At 41.8% G+C, this 21,194-nt stretch overlaps 1 pseudogene across 1 annotated transcript; it reads left to right on the top strand.

Annotated features, from left to right (window-relative positions):
- The first annotated feature begins 20,042 nt into the window (after positions 1 to 20,042).
- LOC308589215 (protein S100-A6 pseudogene) lies at positions 20,043 to 20,366 on the top strand (annotated as a pseudogene). Its single transcript has one exon. The product of its transcript is annotated as a protein S100-A6 pseudogene (transcript).
- Positions 20,367 to 21,194: the final 828 nt, after the last annotated feature.

Raw genomic sequence — 21,194 nt, 5'->3', positions numbered from 1 at the left:
TTGGGAGAAGAGACAACGGAGGAGGACTGGAAAAAATTTAAGGACTATCTACAAAAATATTATAAGTTATATGAATCTTAAGAAGTTGCATGATTTGGGAAATCTAGCTTCAGCAATCAGGATTTAGAGATATAGGAACCTAAGTTATAAGTATGAAAGGGTTAAAGTTTAAAGTAATATTATATTCAATTTAAGGTATAAGTAAATTGATAATAAGTATTTAAAACCCAAAATATAATATTTGAAAAGTACAAAAGAATGCATGAAACAAGGTGATAATTTGCTGATATCTTTATTGTAAAGAATGCAGGGTGAGGGAGATGTGGGGAAGTCCGGTTGGTTATGAAAAAATGGCTTGAAATGTTGGATTTCTTTTTCTTTTCTTTTCTTTTTTCTGTTTTCTGTACCTGAAAAATGTAATAAAAAATATTTATAATAAATAAATAAATAAATAAATAAATAAATAAATGTCCTGTTTCGATTGCTGTTTCAACTCTTTTGATTGTTGTGCTGTTTTAGTGAGTTTTAAACTGCAAATTGGTTTTATACTCGCAAACAGCTCAGAAGTCATCCTAACAATTAAGCCGTATATCATCATCATTGCCATCACTATAGGTTTATATCCAAAGCAGCACTAAGCATGCATCCCACCAGCACTTGTTCAACAGGACGTCTCTCCCCTCTCGCCTGTGCCTTTCTCTTTTTCTGTGTTTTGGAAAGGTCCTGTTGAGCAAGCAGGAATCCCGATGCTTATGGGATGCATGCAATCACGGGTATGGATCTCTTGCTTTGTGCAGGTACATTTGGATCAGCTTTCACATGGTGGTGCCAGCTATGCTTTGTGCCCAAGTGGAAAAGCAGCTGCAAATTGGTGCAAGATTTGGAACGCCATGTATTATGAGGTTTCCAGGGTAGGGTCAAGGCCCGGGTAGGAAGAAAGTAAATTCAGTTAATAAGGACCACATGACATACACAGCATATGCTGTTCAACAAAATATGAAAGACCTCCAACACTGGTTTTGGCTGTTTTTAATTAAGATGTAAACTTTGATATCAAAGTGACACAAAATCCCCAATTTGCTCAAACATAACTTTTATACCACTTAAAGGAATTTTACAAGTTGGGATAAATACTCTGTTTGGCTTCATGGCATATTGGATTAATTGTACAGCTTTCAGGAATTTGGCTGGAGCAAGCTGCTAATAATTCTAGCTCATGGCTTTCCTCATTAAATATATCTCAACTTTTTTTTTTTACTCTAGTGTGCAAAAATAATATGTAATCAGACATATATGGTGAGCAGTAGCTTTATTTAGACTAGAATTAGTGCTTGGCTGTCTTCAGTACCACAGAACTGCACCCGAGGTTTCTGTATGAGCAAGGGGCAGAATATTTAGCGTAGGTCGACACGTGCTCAATGGCTCATAAGCAAGGAAGATGAGCAAACTTTGCCAACCTGCTGTCTGCTGGATGGTTGGGGCTGATGAGATCTGTTGTCGAAAATGTCTGGAGAGCATCAGGTTGCCGAAGGAAGGCTGGGTTAAAGCATTGACATGCTATAATGTTTTAAAATGGCAATTGGAAGAATACCAGCACAATTTGTGGGAGCAAAGTAATTATTTATAGCAATTAGAAAAGGATTCCAGGTGTTTGGGGCAGAGCGCGCTTAAGGTGATGAAGGGTTTTAATTCATTACCAGAGGCCTCTGTTCCTAAGGCTCTGCAGTTGGTAAGTACAAGATTGGAGTGTCCCTAGCCCTGGAGAAAAGGTATGGGCCCAGGGACGACAAAAGTCTTTCCATATACAAACAGCAAGCTCGCTATCTGAGAGTTGATTGTTATGTGGCCAAAATGATACCAAAGGTTTGCAGAAGTACAAAACACTGTTTAGAATGTCACTGGGGTCGGGTGGGGGTGGGGAGGGGGAGGGGTGGAAACCCCCAAACAATGTCAGTGGACATGTGGTGCTGGGTTCCTAGGGGAGGGGTGGAGAATGGGGAATGTAATGGAGTATCTTGAAAAAAGGCAAGGCTGGCTGAATGGAAACTTGAACAAGGAGTGCTCCACCCTGCAAGCATCCTTTTGTCTCTTACCAGTTTTCCCAGTATGTGCTCCAGTAGGGAAGCAGAGGAGAAAAATGCAAAGTAGTCTCTATCTCTCTGGTTCCCCATGTTGTATGGGGCAGCTTCCCTTCTCCCATGCCTGCAATGTCTTGACTCTGCCATGTGGAATGAAAAGCCCAGCCCATGAAGACATTTCCTAGAGTTTCCCCATCAGCCAGAGGACAAGTTTGAGGAGGGGCATAATCCTCTTATTTTCCTGCCACACAGGAAGGGATGTTGAAGAGGCAAGATAACGCCCTGTGCATCTTTGTTTAGAACGTCAGAAGGTGGCCTTTTCCATCCTCCTTGACCAAAGACACTGATTACTCAGAATGTTGACGCTCAGGACTTGATTGCCCTCCATCAATTTGTCTTTGAGGGGGACTAAGCTATACACTTGACCTCTAGTCCCTTCTCCCAAGCTACAACAATCAAGCCCATTCCTTTTTAATGGCAGAGATCTGATTTAGAATGGATATATATTTAGCTGGTTACCCCAACACAAGTGCATGTGATAAGATACAGGTCTCTCAGTCAGAAAGGCGGCCTCTGAAAAATTGCTTTGATTCACCTCCATCAGATGAGTACATAAAATAAATAATCATATCTCCCACCTCTTAAAAATGCTGACTTATCTCTTGCAGTTGTTGACAACCCACAAGCTGTTAAGAATCTAACTGGACAAGTCCTGGGTGAACACTAGAGAACTTAAGAACCGCTCTCTGAAATGACTATAATTATGGAATTATCAGTAAACAATGAGAAAGTGTCTCTCACAGAGCTATTTCATATTTTAAAACCAGATCGGGATATGTTATTGCTAAATGCAGTGATGTGAACCGAGAAATCTGGAGTGTACATTTGGTTTTGTTGAAGTGTTTAAAGTAATCACTTCAAAGCTTGTCAAATTCCTCAGTACATCTGTGTATCTTTCCCAGTAGATAAAACAACTACACATTAGGTACACCTGGTCCCCAAAGACCTGTATGTAGGTATTTGTTGGCATAATAGATGTAATTACAGTGCAAGTAGACAGACACTTAATGTAAGCATTACTGAAGAATTGATGCTTAGGTAATTGGCTCCTTTCCACTATTATATGCCTGAATCTAGCAGAAAGGTATGAGAAAGGCACAATGCCTGGGATGGTTTAATACAGAATCTTGAAATTTACAGGAACACCAGATAAGTAACTAACTACCATATCTATCTAATTTCTTTTAACTATTCAAAGGAGAGAAATAAGTAGGCATGCTGTAGCACAAGGATAGTCAATGTGATGCTCTCCAGATGTTCATAGAATCGTAGCGCTGGAAGGGGCTCTGAGAACCACCTAGCCCAAGCCCTTGCAATGCAGCAATATGCATCTGTCCCATACGGGGATCAAACTTGCAACCTTGATGTTATCAGCACTACGCTCTAACCAACTGAGCTATCCAGGCTTCCTGCAAGACCACAGCACCCATCAGCCCAGGCTGCATAGCCAATGGTCAGGGAAGATGGGAGCTTTAGTCCAGCAACATCTGGAGGCTGGCTACCCCTGCTGCAGCAAATCACAGCCTTAGAATAAAGCTACTGATCAATAGGAATGATTTTTACAAACTTAGAGAGGCCTTTCTTGAAGAAGCATGGGGAAAAACCACTGCTTGCAAAGGACATTTGAAATTAGGCCAAGGGCTGTGCGTTGCCCACCAATGAGATAAAGGGAACAAAATACTAATGGATTTTTAAAAAACCATAAATATAGAGGCTTGGATCCTAACTTTTCATTCCATTTAGGAAAGAAAAGCTGCACTTGTGGAAGGGGCCTTGCCACGAAAGGAAGGGGACTGCCCTTCTGTGAATGGAGTCTCCTTTCATTCATGGAAGAAAAAGTTAGGATCCGAGCCAACATCAGTTTTCAGCACAGCAGGATGTTGCAAGGGCAAGTATCAACATGATTTATAATGAATATATGGATAATTTTTGTGCTTCTGGAGCCTTACCAGCTGAAAATGGATCTTCCATTTTCAAAAAAACACCAAACTTCCGCCGAGCAGGAATAGCAACAAAATATGTACTTCACTGGAGCTATGCCTGCAAACCTCCCTGGGTACCACTACTAGATGGAATGCTAAGTTAGATGGGCCTAATTTTAAAAAGGAAATCGAAAAAGAAGCAAAAGAGAAGGAAATACTTAAAATAAAGAACTGGGTGGAGAAGTTAAATACAGTGGTACCTCGGGTTACATACACTTCAGGTTACATACGCTTCAGGTTACAGAGTCCTCGGGTTAAGAACTTTGCTTCAGGATGAGAACAAAAATCGTGCTCCGGTGGCGCAGCGGCAGCAGGAGGCCCCATTAGCTAAAGTGGTGCTTCAGGTTAAGAACAGTTTCAGGTTAAGAACGGACCTTCGGAACAAATTAAGTACTTAACCTGAGGTACCACTGTAACCTGGTTTAACTGTATACAACTGGAGCAATAGACAAAAAAGTGGTTAAGGGAAAACAAGACTGGCAAAGAATATACAAAATTTGAAAAAAAATTGTAAAAAGGTGAGATAAAGAAGAAAAGACAGTTATAAAGGGGGAAACCAGTGAAATTTATAAAATATTAATAGAAATGGAGGATCAGGAAGATCAATTAAAAGAGGTGTGGGAAAAGGAGACAACAGGGCAGATAGATAGTCACAGCTGGGGGAAATTATGGGAGAAACTTACATTGAAAATGCTGTCTATAGTAATAAGAGAAAAATTTTATTAAAAAGAAAGTTAGATGGGCCTGACCTGACATTCATTATTCTTCTCTGCTGCCATCCCTTTATTAATTAATTTATCAACTAGTCAGAAAATGCAAACAAATGCTTATGACAGGTTATGGCTGGTATTCAACTATGTTTTACTCAGAGCAGAAACAGTGAAATTAACAAACACAACTCAGTTAGGCCCATTAATTACAGTGGGACTGAAAACTTTGTTGAAAGCTACCCTATGTCTCTTTGCTGGGATTGCTGGGTAGGGGAATAAAATCCATTCCTTAAAAAAAGAAAAAGAAAAAAAAGCTCTAGACTCTTCAAACCTATTAAGCTGGTCTTGGTCAACTTGACACAGTCAATTTCCCGACACATTATTGTCTTGTGAGGAGCAGAGAAAATAGTGAGCTTCTGCAGCTTCCCAGAAACTGACACCCAGGGTCATGTTGTTTCTGAGCCTGCTGCACAGCTTAGTAGCACTTTCAAACATACTGGAATGACACAGCATCCCCTCCTGAATCAGTTCTAAGTCAGACTCTGAGAAGCTCCATCCAGCAATTAATCCTGAGTGCACCCACTGTGTATTACAGCAGATCTACACCCAATTTAACAACGATGAGCTATTAAAATAAAATCTCAATGGTGGCGGATGCTACACTATTGTATATATGACTAATCCCATTTCAACTCTCCCTGAAGCGATTTCTGAATTAGGAAAAAAAAATGGGACTCTCTCAGAGTATAAGGCCAATTAAGGCCAATTGGAAACAATTAATGTGAATCTCCCTGAAGATACTCAAAAGAGTTTAAAACTTTCTTTACCATTTTCTCCCCCCCCCACATAATTTTTTATTATTTTCTTTACATTTTCTTTCTTATCATACTTTAAACAACATATACATCTTTTTTGCTCTGCCGAGCTTGTGACTTCCCTCCCTTCAGATGGTATCCTTTATGGTATCCACTCACGTATTTTATCTTTTCACATCTTATCTACATTGTAGGAGTTACTTCAGTCCTGCTAGTGTTTTTAAGTTTTTACAACTGTCCTTTAAATATTCAATAAATTTACTCCAATTGTCCTGGAATCTCCGATCGTCCTGGTCCCGAATCCTTCTTTACCATTTTCTTGGCTTACCTCACCTAGAAACCATTTATATACCTCCCAGCCTTGGTTCTCTTATTTCACCCCTCTCCTCATAACTGAGAAGAAGCCTCAATCCCAGTAGCAGCGAGGGAAACCTTTCCTTGGTGTGCTTGTTATGTACACAAATATTTTACTTTTATTTTTGTCCTGGCTTGCCTACCAGCTATGTAAACTGCAATGCTAGGCTTCATAAATTCATTTGTGCAGGTGGAAAAAACATTGGCTGAAGGGGGGGAAAAAACATATTGAAGAGAACACAGGTTCAAGGTGTCCAAGCTGCCTTTAACACGAAAAGTCATTACAGAGCTATTTGAAAGTTAGGACACACATAGTCAAGGATCAAATGAGCTTGGAGTGGATCTGTGCTGGCTTGTTGCTCTCCTTGACTGCTGAATCCAGGCACTGGGCACAGATGTCTGAAAAGAGCCACCTACAGCATCCCAAATTCACCAAGTGCAGTTGGCCACTTTGGTTCGAGGACCCGATCCCCCCCAAAGTGGAATAAGTACACAAGGACACGTGATATAAGGTTAATGGGCAAGAAAAGGCCACAACTTTATTGATTACAGCAAGTGAAAAGGTATTGGCTTAGGCATTGGATTATGTCAGCTGACTCCACCCCCTCAGAGAGGGGTGAGTCTGAAACAAGGGGGGTTTATTCACCAGTAGGTGGAGCCTACATGTCTGGGGATCCTTGGCTCTTGACTGTTTTCACACACTAGAAACACATCCTGTAGAATTTTATCTGTTATACAGTGGTACCTCAGGTTACAGACGCTTCAGGTTACAGACGCTTCAGGTTACAGACTCCGCTAACCCAGAAATAGTACCTTGGGTTAAGAACTTTGCTTCAGGGTGAGAACAGAAATCGTGCGGCGGTGGTGTGGTGGCAGCAGCGGGAGGCCCCATTGGTTAAAGTGGTACCTCAGGTTAAGAACAGTTTCAGGTTAAGAACGGACCTCCAGAACGAATTAAGTTCTTAACCTGAGGTACCACTGTATTTTATTTACACAAACAGAATGAATTTCAGGAACCAAAAAGTCATATTGAAAAATATGGCTTTCGAGCAGTCTGGCCCCCAAATGGCAACTAGACTTTCCGTTTTGGTGACTGCAGCCCTGGTTTAAGGAGCCATTTGGTGCCTAGCTTATATATCTGAGTTTCTAACACTGGATAAGCAACTGATTATGCATAGGCACTTGACACAAACAGCTCTTTTTAGTTGTCTGTGCTCAAAATTGGGAGAATAGAACTGGGGTGCTTAGCAAGCATTGGAGATGGGTAAGCCTTAAGCCTTAACTTCTAAATAAGCTTGTGTAACAGCTCAACTCTGGTACATAGTCACAAAAAAGGAGAGAACTTCTGGACAACATTCCCTTGAACACATTCTGTATCCTAAAGGAGGAAAAACAGGTCTAGGATGATCTGAAGTCTATCACTCTAACTTGAGAATACAGTGTTACCTTGGGTTACATACGATTCAGGTTACAGACTCCACTAACCCAGAAATCGTACCTCGGGTTAAGAACTTTGCTTCAGGATGAGAACAGAAATCGTGCTCCGGTGGCGCAGCAGCAGCGGGAGGCCCCATTAGCTAAAGTGGTGCTTCAGGTTAAGAACAGTTTCAGGTTAAGTACGGACCTCCGGAACGAATTAAGTATTTAACCCGAGGTACCACTGTATAGGATATTTGGAGGAAAACGGTATCTATTTTCCTACTCCTAGAATTCCATCCTAATTTCTTTGCATAAATAGATCAGATGACTTTAAAGTCAAGAGAAAGGTCAAGATAAAATATCAGCATATTTAATGCACATGTATTAACTGGCACAACTGGCAAACCTCATATGTTACTTTATTATCAATATTGACAACTTCTACCACTTTTAAAGCCAGCAGCATGGCAAAAGTCAAATTGAGCTGCTCTTTGACTCAATTTAAAAAGGGAGAAGCCTGTACCATTGTAGATACAAAGTACAGGTAACACACAACTTGTGCGTGTTTAACACACACGATTTCAACTTTGCATAGTTGAAGGCCGGCCAGCTGAAATCACACAAGTTAAATGCAGAGAAGGCAGAGAGCTTAAAAGCTATTTTTTGAGCAGGGTTTTCCTGGTGTGGAAATAACTTCTATGCTCTCAGGCTTGTTGACCGGGCTTTGGGAGGCTCTCGCAAGACCTGGCGAGAGCTTCTCAAAGTCCATGCAAGAGTCTCTCTGGTAAGCTCTCTGTCTTGCTTAGCAGGGGCAGCGGGGAGGAGACCTATTTGGCACACTGGCTCTGGAAGGCAAGATGACTCACGTAGGGTGGTTCCAAACGGGTTGTTTGAGTACATGCATCCTTGCGTACATGGACCATTCCTCGAAGGTAACCCCTATGCAAGATGCGAATTACCTGTAGATAGAAAAAGATTTCCTTTCCATTCTTTTTCTCAAAGAATTCTGGGCACTGTAGTTCACCTCTCTCAGAGTTACAATTCCCAGCAATCCTTAACCAACAACAACAACAACAACAATAATAAATTTTATTTATATCCCGCCCTCCCCAGTCGAAACCGGGCTCAGGGAGGCTAACAACAATAAAACAATACAACATTCTAAAATCATTTCATTATAAAAACTAATTCAAATCAAATTGATGGCAACCATTGGGCTAGAGTTCTGTGAAGACTGCCAAAGGAGGAGGTCAGACTGTGCTTGGCCAAAGGCTTGGTGGAACAGCTCTGTCTTGCAGGCCCTGCGGAAAGATGTCAAGTCCCGCAGGGCCCTAGTCTCTTGTGACAGAGCGTTCCACCAGATCGAAGCCACAGATGAAAAAGCCCTGGCTCTAGTTGAGGCCAGCCTAACCTCTCTGTGGCCTGGGACCTTCAAGATGTTTTTGTTTGACGACCGTAAGTTCCTCTGTGGGACACACCAGGAGAGGCGGTCCCGTAGGTACGAGGGTCCTAGGCCGTATAGGGCTTTAAAGGTTAAAACCAGCACCTTAAACCTGATCCTGTACTCCACCGGGAGCCAGTGCAGCTGGTATAGCATCGGGTGACTGTGATCTCGCAGCGAGGACTCCGTAAGGAGTCTTGCCGCGGCATTCTGCACCCGCTGGAGTTTCTGGGTCAGTCTCAAGGGCAGCCCCACGTAGAGCGAGTTACAATAATCCAGTCTGGAGGTGACCGTTGCATGGATCACAGTGGCTAGGTCAGGGCGAGAGAGGTACGGAGCCAACTGCTTAGCTTGGCGGAGATGGAAAAATGCCGCCTTTGTTATAGCTGCAATCTGCGCCTCCATGGAAAGGGAGGTGTCGAAAATTACTCTTAACTCTTAACGGACGGCGCTGGCACTAATTGCACCCCCGCAAGAGTGCCCAGAATTCTTTGAGGCAAGGTGTTGCTTTAAAGGTGTAGTGTGTACATATGAGGCAGCTTTCTATGTACTCATATTATTGTGTTTAACGGGGCTTACTTCCAGATACATGCATATGAGACCACAACCCTAATGTTTTACTAGTGTAGTTCAATTTTTCATGCCCCCTTTGAAATTTAATGATAACATTAACTTTGTATCTCCCAAGCAACATAATTTCAAACATATTTGTGTACTATGTTACAGAGCTTTAATAATCCCTGCCCTTTATTTTAATATCCTGAATTATATATAAAACTAGGCTTTTTTTTGCATTTATCCTTCCAAGAACAAAGCCATAGCAAGGTTTTTGCCAGGATAGTGTCAGACAGCATCCCTTAGGCTGTCTTGGAAAAGTAGAGGCAATTTCAGTTATTTTTATTACATGTGCTCCAAATGAAAACTCACTACCAATGTTACTTGGGTTTATTGCTCTGCAGAACTTAGGAGTGTAAGTACAGTGATATTATTATTATTATTATTATTATTATTATTATTATTATTATTATTATTAACTTCTTATTGCAAGTTCATGATGAGTCCATAATAAAAGTGCATTTAGGCTCCAGTCTAAAACATTTTTGACATGCTTACAATATGGTAAAACTACAGTTCTACACACACGAATCTAGAAGTAAGTTTCATTGAACTCAGTGGGTTGAGTGCTTAGGGTAGCAGTTTCCCACCCTATGCCTAAAGGCATTACTAGCAAGTGGGTCCCTTTGGAAATCAATAGATCATGTTTCCACTTAATATGATTAGGGCTGGGATGCCACTAGAGGAAAACCAGAACGCTTAATGAAGTTTGTGACAGCTTCAGAATACTTGTAAGTGCCCTTGATTCATTTCCATACATTTAAACTCTACTGACATAAGTCATCCATCCTTTTTAGTCGCTCCTTCCATGATCTTCAGTAATCAATAAAATATTTTAGGCCTCAATGTTCACATGTGGCAGCATGAGATGTCGGCATAGCATCATGAGAGAACACAAACCAATCTGTTTCTGTGTCCAGTCCTTTGGCTTTTATTCTTAACAAAATAACAAGACGTTCCCCATCACAGATTCAAATACTAAACGCTTGCTGGAGATTTATTTATATGGATTTTTAATTGCATGTTAGTGCTTCTTTTATTTGTAATATATGGTATTTTCTTGTATTACCATTTCCATTCCGTAGAATCCAGTACACTATAATAAATGAAAGAAGCATTAGAATGTGGTAAAAATCAATATGAGTATTTAATGTAATCATGCTGCAGATCACCTGAATGGACCACAGTTTAGGAACCCCTGAAGTGGAGGAATCACCTCCTTAAAAGATATGCTTATGCTTCCTTTATCACAGGTATGCCATTCAAACATAGACAAAAGGGCCTTTTCAGTAGTGGCACCCTGGTTATGGAATGCCCTCCCTTAAATGGCTCATCTGGTGCTTATACATTCACTCCCTCCCTTGCCTGGCAAAAACAGTTTGGTTCACCTAGGCATTTCAACAGTAATTTTGGCTGTTTTAGCGATTTTATTTATTGATTTATTACGGTATTTGTACTATGATGTAACTGGTCAGAGACTCCTCTAATGTCTCCTAAATAAAATGAAGGGTGATATATAAATACTTTAAATGAATAATTAAGATGGTGCCTTCTGTGACCCATGCCTGCGTAATCTGAAATGAGCTAGGATTTTATTTTATTTTTTAAATTGGGTGACAGCCCTGGTGTAGTTTCAATTGGTGTGGTTGAAACACACCAGCAGAGCCCATCCATCAATCTTGATAGAGTGTTTAAGGTAAAGGTAAAGGGACCCCTGAACCATAGGTCCAGTTGCGGATGACTCTGGGGTTGCGGCGCTCATCTCGCTTTATTGGCCGAGGGAGCCGGCATACAGCTTCCGGGTTGTGTGGCCAGCATGACTAAGCCGCTTCTGGCGAACCAGAGCAGCACACGGAAACGCTGTTTACCTTCCCACCAGAATGGTACCTATTTATCTACTTGCACTTTGACGTGCTTTCAAACTGCTAGGTTGGCACTGCACCAACTTCCCTGCTGCCTTATCCCTGACCTTCAGTAAACAACAATGACCCACCTTCTGGAAAGCTAATAGAACAGCTCCACCCCCATCCTGGAAGACTGGTGGAGATTGTATGCCAGCCTTTCCCAAACTTGGGTCCTTGAATATTGTTGGACTACAACTCTCATCATCTCTGACCACTGGCTGTGCTGGCTCGGGGTGATGGGAGTTGTAGGCTCAACAGCATTTTGGGGACCCAAGATTGGGAAAAGATGTTTTAGAGCAGGCACCCCCAAACTCGGCCCTCCAGCTGTTTTGGGACTACAATTCCCATCACCCCTGACTACTGGTCCTGTTAGCTAGGGATGTTGGGAGTTGTAGTCCCAAAACAGCTGGAGGGCCGAGTTTAAGGATGCCTGTTTTAGAGTATTCAAAGCACTTATGAACTGGTTAGGCTTATGACTGGGCGAGTGCAGTGGAAAACTGTAATCGGTCATGGCTTCTGCATCCTATCCTAACCAGGGCTCAGCTGTCCTTGAAACAACCATGTAGGACAATTTGCGAAGATCTCATTTTGAATGACATTTTCTTTGGTCTCATTCACTTGAATTGCTTTGAGAAGGTCACTCATTCTGAGCTTCGTTTCCCGGTCTGTAAAATGGGAACAAGGGCTCACTAGCATCTGTCTAAAGCAGTCGTAACAGTAGCCTCTCTCAACGGTGGCTAAGCTGTTTATTTTCCCCAAACCACCCTTCAGAGGACATAATTCAGACCTGCAAAAAAGGCTTGTTTAATTTGTTCTGTGCTGTGGTCACTTCCACAGAACTTTACTCTCCTCTGCTCTCTAAACACAGATAATTGCCATGGTAACTCTTGTATTTCAAGGCTCTTACATATAGGCTCACACCGTTCTTAAAGAGACACAAAGCACAACAATGTGGGCTTGAACCTGTAAATCATTTGAGTGGGCTCTTTTATGATTTATTGTTACATCTCTGTCAGAATTTAACAGAGCCTTGGAGAGGCTCTAAAAAATAATGAGGTTCTTTTCCTACAGAAAATAAAATAAATCGTATTTTTAGATACTTAGGCATACACTTTGACATCTTTCATAAACAAAAAAAGGAAAAAAAGGGGGGGGGGAAAGACAGGATGTCATTTGTAACTTGGGTACGAAATTATGGATGTTTCCCTGTGCCACCTGAAGACAGGAGATTCCTTAGGGAAGGCTAAACTTCAAGCGCAAAGAGCAACTGAGAGCACCTCAAAAGATAATTTATGAAGACAGTGAGCTGTGGCATATTAGAAACTCTGGAGAATCCAATTATAATCTTTTCTGAGAAAGAATTCACAAAGCAGAATGGATAGGTTTTGAATTCATAATCTGGCCATGGCAGGCCTGATCCTTTTTCTCTTTCTCCTTCGTTGCTGCAACAGGTCCTAGATGTCAACAGGTTGTCAACATTTTTGGGACATACTGTTTGGTTGGAGAATTGCATTTCAGATCACAAAATTTGGAGAACAGCAACTTTTGAAGCATGGCTGTGTTTCAGTTTGCCTATTGGTCTGAGAAGTGCAAATTAGGTAATTTCTCATTAAAATGCAATCAGAATTAAATTTCTCCTCCATCCCCAACCCTACATCAGGGGTGGGGAACCTGCAGATGTTTGGACTGCTACTCCCATCATTCCAAGTCTGCATAGCTAATGGTAAGGGATGATGGGAGGTGTAGTGCAGCAACACCTGTAGGTTACAGGTTCCCATCCCTGCCCCGCTGTAACTCAAAAAGCTGAGATATTGGGAGTGACTAAGAGACATGGTCCGTATAGTTAAAACCATGGTTTTCCCAGTAGTGATGTATGGAAGTGAGAGCTGGACCATAAAGAAGGCTGATCACCAAATAATTGATACTTTTGAATTATGGTGCTGGAGGAGACTCTTGAGAGTCCCATGGACTGCAAGAAGATCAAACCTCTCCATTCTGAAGGAAATCGGCCCTGAGTGCTCACTGGAAGGACAGATCCTGAAGCTGAGGCTCCAGTACTTTGGCCACCTCATGAGAAGAGAAGACTCTCTGGAAAAGACCCTGATGTTGGGAAAGATGGAGGGCACAAGGAGAAGGGGATGGCAGAGGATGAGATGGTTGGACAGTTCTCAAAGCTACCAGCATGAGTTTGACCAAACTGCGGGAGGCAGTGGAAGACAGGAGGGCCTGGCGTGCTCTGGTCCATGGGGTCACGAAGAGTCGGACACGACTAAATGACTAAACAACAACAAAGAGACATGGACCTGCTTTCTGAATGTTATGCTTGATTGTAAGATGTGTCCAGTTGTTAAAGGTTCAGTGGAAGGCAAAATCCTGGTGTCTTCAGCTGTCAGAAACTAATGTAGTTCTTTTTAATGATGGTGGCTTGCATTAGACTGCGATGTGTGATTCCCCATCTCTTTTGGTTGCGAAATTGTCTTGCTTGCAGATGTTTGTAATTACCTTAACACAAATTCATCATTGTGATTTAAATGTGAGATGCAGGAAATGAAGGCAGACTGTGGGGAGAAATCAAATCATTCTCTTTCTTCCCTGCCTGTCTCCAAAGCAGAGAGCGGTTATTCTGGGTGTTTAGGCATGTCAGGAACTGGGAGAAGAAGAAAAAGACAGACGAAAGAAATAGCTTTGTGTCTTTGGTAAAAATGTTGACATTTTCTCTTCATGGTTAGAGATCTAAATATCCTTCCTTGCCGTTTGGAAATCTTTCCACAGTTCATTCTTACAGCTCCAGTGATATTTTATCAAAGATATGAAAGCTTTTAAAGAATGTTGGCCGAATTACCTCATGATCAATATGTCCACATCAAGAAGGGTTGGACCATTTTTGTTTATTTTCAGTGGTCTGCTAGCACAAATGGAGCTCTGCCCCATCAATTGCAGTCTAGCCCCACCTAGCCCTCTTCTGCCTGACATTGTACTGGGAGACTGTGTGGTGTAGTGGTTAGACAGTCAGACTAGAACCTGGGAGACAAGAGTTTGAATCCCCACTTGGCCATTATGCTCATGGAATGACCTTGGGCCACAGGGGTATTTGTTCCATAGGGAGGAGGAAGCAAAGAAGCTCCCACTCTGCCCTCCTCCTTTGTTACTGGTGGTTCTCCACTTATTTTCTAGCGTTCTCAAATGTGCAAGGAGCCACTATATGAACACTGGCAGAATGGTGATGCTTGCCAGCTCTTTCCATCTTAATGGGAGGTGGAAGTCAAATTGGCACAGTGCATTTGTACCAAGTCTCTTGTGTCTGCGTTTGATGTTCTGGATAAACCAAGTTCATCATGGTGTATTATCTTTTGAGAAAATCTGCCCCCAAAGCATTTATGAGCCTGCTCCATATCTTGTGGGCAGATTGGACTAGGTGTATAGGATCCCAGTACAGTGGTACCTCGGGTTAAGAACTTAATTCGTTCTGGAGGTCCGTTCTTAACCTGAAACCATTTTTAACCTGAGGTACCACTTTAGTTAATGGGGCCTCCCGCTGCTGCCACCGCGCAATTTCTGTTCTCAACCTGAAGCAAAGTTCTTAACCTGAGGTACTATTTCTGGGTTAGCGGAGTCTGTAACCTGAAGTGTCTGTAACCTGAAGCATCTGTAACCCGAGGTACCACTGTATTGAAAATAGGGGATGTTTCCTCTTGGGACTGCAGTAGGATTTATGCTTTGTCAGCATGTCTATTCAGGGCTAGGCCAAAACATTTTGCTTCCTGAAGTGAAGGACAAGATGGCACCTTCCCCCAGTCTATATACAAAAGTCAACCAAACTAGCTGTCAAATATTTCTTCAACAAGGGCAGCAGGGCAGCTTCTTCCATAGCATCAAGGGCAGCAGGCAGCAGGCACACACAGTTCCCCAGCACCCAACACCTGCTGTCTGAAGTGGTGGCCTCCATCTGCCTAATCGTAGGGCGAGGCCTGTGTCTTTTGGCACAAGCAGAAGAAGGAAGTTGAGGAAGGTCCTCCTCTGCCCTGAAACAGAGGATGGAGATGGTTGAAGAGCATCCTTAATGCTTCGAAGGATGGAGTACGCCAGAGATTAATCTTTCCAAAGAGAAATAGTGAACCAAGTAGAATTAACGAATTAAGGCTGCAATAGACAACTCGCTGAGGGGAAACCCCTTATTAAGATTTTATTTCAGGAGTAAACTATGGATTTTGCTCCAAGTATATTTCTTTTTTGTTTATTTCTGTACAAAGCTAGTGCTGATTTAGACCACGCAACTTTAAAGAGCTGAAAGCCTCTCCTATCTTCACTATTTCTGAACAATGTTCCAATACAGAAACCAGGCCTAAAGCTGGCACTTCTCTAAAGGCAAAAGGCATAGCAATTTTGGCAGATGGTTGTAGATTTTCCTTCTGCTTCTTCCATTTATTTCAAGCTTCTCTGGCCCCTGATACCCACCAGCCATGAAGCACACATTCTTCAGGGGGGAAGGAAGAGAAATTGCTTTTAGGAATGGTGTTTGAAAGAATGCAGTGAAAATGGGACATCTGTGGAGACTTTCCTGGGGAAAGGGTGTTGACCTGTAGAGCAAGAGTAGCCAACGTGGTGCCCTGCTGAAGTTGCTGGGCACCAGCATCCATCAGTTCCCAGCCAGCATAGCTTCTGATTGGCATTAATGGGCACTGCCTTGGCTACTGCTCTGCTCTGCAGATTTCTTGGGAAACTGAAAGTCAACACAGTTCTGACTCCCTCTCACTGCCTCTAGGGTGCTTTCACCACAACCCAGGCGAACCTGTTTGGAATTGCAACCTATTCTGCATGCTGCTCAGGAAATTTTTGCAAAATAAATAGAATGAATAAATTCAGACTTGCTGCATATAGGTTGGAGAGCAGCGTGTGACATACATTTTCAGGACAACGATTGAGAGTTGCATCAGGGATGCTGATCTTCCAACTTCTTCTGTTGTGTGGGACACAAAACATAACTGAAAAGTGGAAAGCACCAGAGAGGCCTTCTTCATCATCATCGACCAAAGGGACTGAATGACTGGTTTTAAAACAGACTCCTTGGTAGAAGGTAGAGTTTTGCAGGAACGGTGGAAGATCTTGTGGCAAACTTTCTTTCCTGGTCCATTGTCTGGAGAACAGAATGGCCCCTGAGAATTCCTACATTTGGTAAATGCAGCCATTTATCTGGTGTTGCAAGGGAACCAAGAAACCAATAAATCAGTGCCGTTTTGAAGTCAGTGGTTAAAATTATGCAATTCTGAAAGTCCCTTATTTTCAGCCCACCTTCTCAATCCAAAATGGCACCTAAATACATCCAAACACTGACAAAAACTTGCTCCTTGATCTCAGGAACCATAACACAAACTTTGGTTAAAACCAATGCAGTTTCAAAAGGTTCTGTCTGCCATCTTGATTCAAAATGGCACCCAGAAGTATCCAGACATAGACAGAAACCTTCATGATAATGCAAATGTTGATTGTAATATCTTAAGAGGCGCCCAACTGCAGAGCAGACAAGCAAACAAGTATCCAAAAATATATAGGAGGTACAGCAATGTGCTATACAGAAGTGAGCTTCAAATATTTCTCCTGCTTTAATCAAAGGTGAATGAAAGAAAATGCAGTGTGATGAAATGACTGACCACTTTACAAGCTGCTTTAAACAAAGTGCTAAAAGGGGAAAACCCTCATACAATTCTATTGCTGTGTACCAGGTACTGTATCATAAGATAGAGAAAAAGAGCGTCATTACAATCTGAGAAATATGTAGCACGTAAATTGTCGGGATGCTAGGCATAAGTTTAATGCTTCTGAAAATGCTGCTGATAAGACTTCAAAACATTGGACAGATTTTCAGCTCGGATAGTAAAATATTCCAGAAATTTAGTAAACCAGGGGTACAAGCTAACTTGTTTAAAGTGAGATTTGACGGTCTCTGTTATCACGGCTGTTTCCTGAGAGACAGTTTATGGAAGGTGGTTTTATGATGCATTCCTGAAACACCTCCAGATTTCAAATATGCAATATAAACCACCTTATGAAAACTTCAGAACTAGCCCTTGATTTATAAATAGCTCCACACCTACTTTAGATGTAGGAGAAAATCTGAGATCAAGAGGAGCCACTTAAAGATACAAATACACAGGTTAACGCAGGAGGAATTGCTTAAGGACCCACTGTATCAAAAGTCAGGAGCATACCCGCCAACATTTCTCCAATGAAAATAGGGACATCCATTCTATAATGATCGTTTTACTATTTATACCCCAGTAATCTTACTGGGTTACCCCAGCCACACTGGGCATTTTCCTAATGACTAAACTATATAATGCATACCCTCCAACATTTCTTCAGTGAAAATAGGGGTGCCCTATTCAATAGCAACAACAACAACAACAACAACAACAACCCACCCTTCTGACTAGGTTGCCTCAGCCACTCTGGGCAGCTTCCAACATATATTAAAACATAATGAAACATTAAACATTAAAAAAATCCTTTCCTATGCAGGATTGCCTTCAGACAGCTTGGGGGTCAGATAATTCCATACCCTCCAACATTTCTCCACTGAAAATAGGGACATGCTAAGGAAAAGTGGGACATTCCGGGATCAAATCAGAAACCAGGACGGCTTCTCTAAATTAGGGATGTCCCTGGAAAATAAGGGACACTTGGAGGGTCTACAGGAGGCCGCCTTGAAGATGAAAGACACGTCTTCTGTTAGGAGAAGACTCACTGAACTTTAACAAGACTATCTACAATAAAAGAAATTGTATTCCCTTTGGCCTGGCAGCGCTCTCTTCTTTGTTAGCTTTCTGCCATTCTCTTCTCACAGGCAGGCAATTTGGGGAATCAGTCTAACACAGTTCCTGACATTCTCTAGCCCGTCCAAGCAACTACAGTCACTATGGGCAGAGATCAGGGTTGACTCCTACACCGGTGATGGCTCCAATACACCTCTTTACATTCTCTCATATATGTGAACGATTGCCGTTTATACCTCTGTGGGAAAAGTGTTCCGCTTGGTGATGCAGTGAAGGCGAAACTGTCCTTCAAAACATGCACACGCTTGTTAAGTATGCTGTGCTGGTTGCAGTATGTCCCCCCCCCCTGCGCCCCTGCCCCCAGCTTCGCCCATCATCATCCGGGTGTTTTGCTTCCTGTTAAATTCTTAGCTCTTTGATCATTTGGCCTGCATGTTTGTCCATTTCCATTTGTGACATAGACCTTTATTGCTTTATTATTTGGGGCGATATTTTCTCACTTTACCAGTCAAGATCTAGTGCTAATGAAGAACAATAATGCTCCAGCAGGCCAGACTGTTTATACTTTGGGATGATTCACTTCGCATCCAGGCGACTCAAAGAAATAGTGTTAACTAATGCTGCTTCATTATACTGTGCGTTGTAAAATGACCTTCCCTGGATGGTAATAGTGGTGTGATGCTGTGTTGACAGTTCTTTTAAAAAATAAGGGGACACCACAACAATATACAAGGAGAAAAAATGCTGATGGGTAAATTTAGTATGGTACATGTATAATGCAGGAATTCTGTTCTGACTCTCATACTTGTAGTGCCTAAGAAACGCTTGTGGTTTTGAGGCATACAAATAAAATCCAACAGATATTCCGCGCTTGGCCGTGCCAGTGTTTTATTGTCTAGAAGGGGGTCCCTATGCCCCTATATATTAAAGTGTGCACCTGCCTTCAATAAGCCCACATTAGGGTATGCAAGTGAATTGAATGCCAAATTTGCCTTGTAAAGTATGTGTAAAAAAGTGCAGACATGTTGCTGGAAAAAAGAGGATTTTTTAAAAAAATGGTTTTTGTTTGAGGCAAGGCATAACTGAAGAAATTTAGCTGTGATGAAAGTGTCTGAAAAGGGCAGTGAAACAATAAAAAAGCTTACATTTTAAGAACTTATTATTATTATTAAAAAAATATAATTTCTCCAAAGCGAAGTGCTTTAAAGCCCCATTGATTTCAGTGGAGAAAATAAGACATGCCCTTAACACATGTGGGATGTTAGAAGGCTTAACTGTACCTAGATCCATGACATCCATAGATATGTATATGTATTTATTTATTAAAATAACTTCTATACCAATATATAAAAATCTCAAAGAGGTACACAACCTATGTTAAGTCATGTGCCTACCAGTTTGGAAGACAAATGAGACCAAAATAAGGTCATAGTTTCTACATATTTGAAGAACTCCCTAGCTTTGCAGAATCACAAACCAAGATTAAAATAAAATAAGCCAAAGCCCACCAAAATGGTCTCATGAGGACTAGTGACTTAGAGAATGTTGGTTGCAATTGCATCTATTGAGATACGAGGTACTGTATTAGAATAACTCACCCCATTGTCTGGAAAGAGAACTTCCAGGTTAATATTAAGTGCCAATGACAGGAACTTCTGGGAAGTAGGGGGTGTGCTGCTTGCGCAGTCACAGCATGTGTGCTGTAGGAGGTAAAAGAAACTCCATTCTCTGTACTACAAAATATTTCAGAATGACAAAAGGGGTGGGGTGGGGAAACCTGTTTCCTTTTCCCACTTCATTTTTTCAGCTTTATGTTTATAAAATGCTCATGTGACCACTTTCCTCATACTTCCTGCCGCTCCGCACTGGACCATCTTGCTTCTGATCTCTCACCATGCTAGCACCTCTTGACTAAGCTATTGGCATGCTGGTTATGACCTTCCACAAATATGCCTGCAAGGATGGTGATAAGAACACCCTAAACAAGAAGGAACTGAAGGAGCTGATACAGAAGGAGCTCACCATTGGACCGAAACTGCAGGATGCAGAGATACAGGCATTAATGAAAGATCTGGACCGCAATGGGGACCAAGTGGTGAACTTCCAGGAATACGTCACTTTCCTGGGTGCCCTGACAATGATTTACAATGAAGCTTTGAGTTTGTAAATGTACACCCCAGTGGGGCGAGGTGTCGTGGTTTGGAATTATACCTCTGTGGGCGGTTTCATGTCCAATAAAATTTAAGTTTTGTAAATAAAATAAAATAAAATAAAATAAAATGCTCATGTGTTTTAGAACCGCGAGTCCCAAATCTGGCTCCCCAATACTCTATAGCAGTAGAGTACTTCGTTCTTAAAATTCACAGAGTTTGGAGAGAAATTCACTACTGTTCACATTTAACGGCGAATCTGCCTAATTCAGGCTTTCCATAACAATATGAGGAGGTAGAGCATAGTCTTTGCCACAGCTAGAAGCCAATGATAGCCATGTGCTCCATGAATTTGTCGAATCCTCTTTTAAAGCCACCCAAGTCTGTGACCCTCACAGCCTCCTGTTCCGCAGTTTAACTAGGCGCTGCGTGAAGAAGGACTTCCTTTAATCTACTCCAAATCTTCCAAAACACCTAGCACCTGAGTAACAGGAGTGTAGATCATTTATTAAAATGGGAAGAATTTGATCAAAACATAATTTGGTTTAAAAATAGAGCATGGAGATTCTTTGCTGTTAGCTCACACTTATAATTCACACACAGGAGAAGGTTTGTTTGTGGCAAACTTCCAAACACAGTTCTGGGATCTGTTCACTATTGTAAAGTTAACACCATAGACAGTTGCGAGCCAAATGGATATTAGAAGAGCCTCTGCCAACCTGGTGCCCTCCATATGTTTTGGACTACATTTCGCATCAATTCGAGCCAGAATGGCTATGTTATCTGGGGCGGATGGGCTGTTGTAGAGCATTTTTTAAATCTATGCTTCAACCCTGTGAGGAGATGCGCTGTTATATTATAGGCACCAAGTGATTTTTCTAGATAGCCAGCTAGGA

Source organism: Podarcis bocagei (genome assembly GCF_964188305.1).
Source record: "Podarcis bocagei genome assembly, chromosome: 6".
Classification (NCBI taxonomy): domain Eukaryota; kingdom Metazoa; phylum Chordata; class Lepidosauria; order Squamata; family Lacertidae; genus Podarcis; species Podarcis bocagei.
Note: the sequence above shows the minus strand (reverse complement) of the source record. Positions and strands in the feature narration are given on the sequence as shown.